This window comes from Triticum aestivum, chromosome 2D, assembly GCF_018294505.1.
Source record: "Triticum aestivum cultivar Chinese Spring chromosome 2D, IWGSC CS RefSeq v2.1, whole genome shotgun sequence".
Lineage (NCBI taxonomy): Eukaryota > Viridiplantae > Streptophyta > Magnoliopsida > Poales > Poaceae > Triticum > Triticum aestivum.
Window position 1 is genome coordinate 476,215,218 of NC_057799.1, and position 4,721 is coordinate 476,219,938.

Below are 4,721 nucleotides of genomic sequence, written 5' to 3' on the forward strand. Positions count from 1 at the left end.
ACCGTCAGTTGTTTGGACCAGATCTGATCAAAGATTCAGAAGTGAAGGTTAAATTGATTCGAGATAGACTAAAGGTAGCTCGGTCCAGACAGAAGAGTTATGCAGACTCACAACACAAGGAGGTAATCTATGAAATCGGAGACAGAGCATATCTTCGTGTGTCACCTCTGCGAGGAGTTAAACGTTTTGGAGTTAAGGGAAAGTTAGCCCCGAGATTTGTAGGTCCATACCGAGTTTTGGAACGTATGGGAGAAGTGGCTTACAAGTTAGAGTTACCCGAAGGACTGTCAGGAGTTCATGATGTGTTTCACGTTTCCTAGTTGAAGAAGTGCCAAGCTGAGATGGCTGATATTCCTCTGAGAGATACAGTGCCCCTGGAAGCAATTCAGTTGGATAGTGATCTGACCTACAAGGAGAAACCAGTCAAGATTCTCGAGTTTGCCAGCCGAGTCACACGCAGCAAGGTTACCAAGTTTTGCAAAGTTCAGTGGAGCCACCATACCGAGGATGAAGCCACCTGGGAACGAGAGGATGATCTACGGAAAGACCACCCAGACCTATTTTCTAGCCAACCCGAATCTCGAGGACGAGATTCATCTTAAGGGGGGTAGGTTTGTAACATCCCAAATTTTCAATTTGGGATGTTATACATAGGTCATCATATGCATATCATATTTTGTTGCATTTTGGTTGTGATCCTAAAAATCCTAAGCAACTCAAGGACCCACGGAGAGAGTTGGGGATTTTATTATTTTCATATTTGACATTTTCTCAAATATTGAAAATTTGGATCATTTTGGTATTAATTATTTCTCTCTCCAAAAATATTTCATATTAAAAATATATGAGAGGAGATAATATGACTTCTCCAAAATAAATGAAATATTGGAGGAAAGTATTAAAATCAAATAAATAAATTTTATTTGGATTTTATTGCTATTTTATTTGAATTAGAAAAAATATGCATTTTTTAAAATTGCATTTCTAGGCCAAGAAAATGTTCACTTTGTTCTAAATATTTTATTTAGACGCTGAAAATTATTTTTGTCATTTTCAGAATTTTTAATATTTTATTAGGATTTTTCTCGGCGAAAATTTATTTTAAAAAAAATTCGGACCAAACTGGGCCAAAGGCCCAGCCGGCCCAGCGCAGCGCCGCCCCCGAGCCGTTGTCCGCCTCGTGCACGCCGCCGCGCCGTGGCCGAGTCGGCCTCTCGCCGCCGCCGCCGCCTTGCCCCCTCCCGCAAGTCGCCCCCCTCTTAAATAGCCGCCACCGCCGCCCCACTTCGCCACTTGCCCGCCCCGCCCCGCAGCCGCAGTAGCAGCGCCGCAGCCGCCGCCGCCCCACGCCGCGCCCCGCAGCCACCCGCCGCCGCGGATCTCGCCGGAGCCGCCACCGTTGACCCCGTTTGACCGATCGGTTTTCTCGGTTAAACCCCGATTTTTTTAGTTTTCCGGTTTAATTTCTTAGATCGGTTTTCGTCGGTTTATTTTGTTTAGCGGACATTCGTCCGTTCGTTCGTTTTAACGAACGTTGCTCGCCGGTTAGGTTCAGACAGCGAACGTGCGTTTGTTAGTCTTTTCTTTTATTTTATTTTCGGCCAGGGACCTATCCGCGATTATTTTTATCGCAAATTAGCCCATGATCTTCAAACCCTCGCCGTTTCTTAACCGTTTGTCCAAATCCAGTGAAACCAACGCCAAAATCTTCGTCTCGAGGCCCTCTTTCTGTTTAATCAACTCGGACAAGGTTTTGACAATTTAAAATTTGGTTTCAAGCAGATTTGATTCTGAAGTTCTTTTGACCGTAGTTTCAGTTCCGTAGCTCCGATTCGATTGATTCTTTTTGCAGATCGAATCTCTTCAGTTGAACTTTCAGATTTGATCTTCTTATTTGGTTTTACCCATGCATCTTTGCTTGAGTGCTTATGTATGCTATTGTTTGTTTGCGATGGAGTTCCCGGAGTGCGAAGCGTGATACTACGAGTCTCTAGGGTTTGCCGATCGTCAACAAGGCAAGTAACACATTGATCATACTTTTTTCATACCCAGTTTTATGCATTTAGTTTCAACCCTCAAACATTGCATGAGTAGGATCTCCTAACATGTGGGTTTTGGGAAGTAGATGATGAGGTAGAACCTATTGCCCTGTTATTATAAAACCCTTGGGAGTTACCCTACGTTATGCTTAGGTTGCCATGCTATGCTCGTAGACGTGGATTGGGTATGAGTGTATCCATGACAGATGTGAGATTGTTAATTAATGGTTAACTTAAGGTGGCTACTTAAATACACATCTGGGTGGATTGGTTGCGGGCACCTGGAGAATCCAGTGTTGTCCTAGGATATCCCAGAGTACCCGTGTGATCATCCTATGGTTCGCCACCCAGGCTCAAAGGGATCATAAGATTATTCATGCTAGAAACTTCCGTGTGCAGCCACAAGCTATTATGGGCTCTAGCATAGTTGAGTAAGTTGCATGACCTCTTTCAGTGGTGGGCTAGCAGATGTAGGGGAAAGTAGGTGTAACTGTCCACCCAGAGTAAAGAGTTAATGTTTCTGAAAGACTGTGTCTCGGTCATCCGTTTCTCAAACACCATGTAGTGCGAGAAATCCAACGGAGGAGATCGAGTCTTGTGGGGAAAAGTGCGCAAACCTATGCAGAGTGTACAAACTAATCATGGTTAGCCGTGTCACCGGTTATGGACATCTTGAGTATCTGGTTCTTGGATTATCATATTGATCTCATCACTCTAAATTAATTTGTTGGGTTATTAATACTGCTTAATTGGGATTGAGTTGGAGAAACCTTCTCAATGTTTAACAACTACCATGATAGTTAAACAAAATATATTCCTTTGTTGTAGGGAAAAATTAGCTTTTCGCAAAACATTATAACCATAGAGCCTCCACCAGCCATATATGCATGTAGTGATAGCATTTATTCTATTCATTGCTCTACTGTGTTATATTGCCAGCATATTCCATGCGCTGACCCGTTTCGGGCTGCAACATATCATGTTGCAGACTTTTCAGACGAAGAGTAAGGTGCGCTAGGTCGTTGTTGTGCACTCAGCTATGTCGTTGGAGTAATGGACTCACTTTATCTTCCAAGCCTTTCGTTGTTATCTTATTTAGATGGCCTTAAGCCATATTTATTGTAATAAGTTCTCTCTTGAGACTATCGATGTAATAAGTGTGTGATTGCTACTCTATTATAAATCCTTCAAGTAGTGTGTGTGTCAGCATTACCGATCCAGAGATGACACTTATGCACAGAGATTTGACCATCTGAGGTCCAATCCCTACACTTTAATTAATCATGAACTTAGTCCTGGTAGTATTAGCATATCTATGTTGTAGATCAATAGCTCGCGATATAGCTCCCCGTTGATTTTTGATATGTTCCTAGACAAAAATCAGTTGAAAGTTGATAGTAGCAATGATGCAGACTTGGTCCGTGATCAGAGGATTATCATCATTGCTGCACAGAAGAATTATGTCCTTGATGCACCGCTAGGTGACAGACCTATTGCAGGAGTAGATACAGACGTTATGAACGTTTGACAAAGCTCGGTATGATGACTACTTGATAGTTTAGTGCACCATGCTATACGGCTTACAACCGGGATTTCAAAAACGTTTTGAACACCACGGAGCATATGAGATGTTCCAAGAGCTGGAATAGGTATTTCAGACTCATGCCCGAGTCGAGAGGTATGAGACCTCTAGCAAAGTACTTAGCCCACAAGATGGAGGAGAATAGCTCAACTAGTGAGCATGTACTCAGAATGTCTGAGTACTACAATTGCTTGAATCAAGTGGGAGTTAATCTTCCAGATAAGATAGTATTTGACAAAGTTCTCTAGTCACTATCACCAAGTTACTAGAACTTCGTGATGAACTATAATATGCAAGGGATGACGAAAACAATTCCCAAGCTCTTCGCGATGCTAAAATCGGCGAAGGTAGAAATCAAGAAAAGCATCAAGTGTTGATGGTTGACAAGACCACTAGTTTCAAGAAAAAGGGCAAAGGGAAGAAGGGGAACTTCAAGAAGAACGGCAAGCAAGTTGCTTCTCAAGTGAAGAAGCCCAAAGCTAGAGCTAAGCCTAAAACTGAGTGCTTCTACTGCAAAGGGAACGGTCACTAGAAGTGGAACTTCCCTAGATACTTGGCAGATAAGAAGGATGGCAAAGTGAACAAAGGTATATTTGATATACATGTGTACTTTACTAGTGTTTATAAGCAACCCCTCGGTATTTGATACTGGTTCAGTTGCTAAGAGTAGTAACTCGAAACGGGAGTTGCGAAATAAACAGAGACTAAATAAGGGTGAGGTGATGATGTGTGTTGGAAGTGATTCCAAGGTTGATAAGATCACCATCGCACACTCCCTTTACCTTCGGGATTAGTGTTGAACCCAAAATAAATTTTATTTCATGTTTGCGTTGAGCATAATATGATTGGATCATGTTTATTGCAATATGGTTATTCATTTAAGTCAAGGAATAATTGTTATTCTATTTACATGAATTAAACCTTCTGTGGTCATCCACCCAATGTGAATGGTTTATTGAATCTCGATCGTAGTGATACAAACATGCATAATATTGATGCCAAAAGATGAAAAGTTGATAATGATAGTGCAACATATTTGTGGCACTGCCGTTTAGGTCATATTGGTGTAAAGCGCATGAAGAAACTCCAAGCTGATGGGC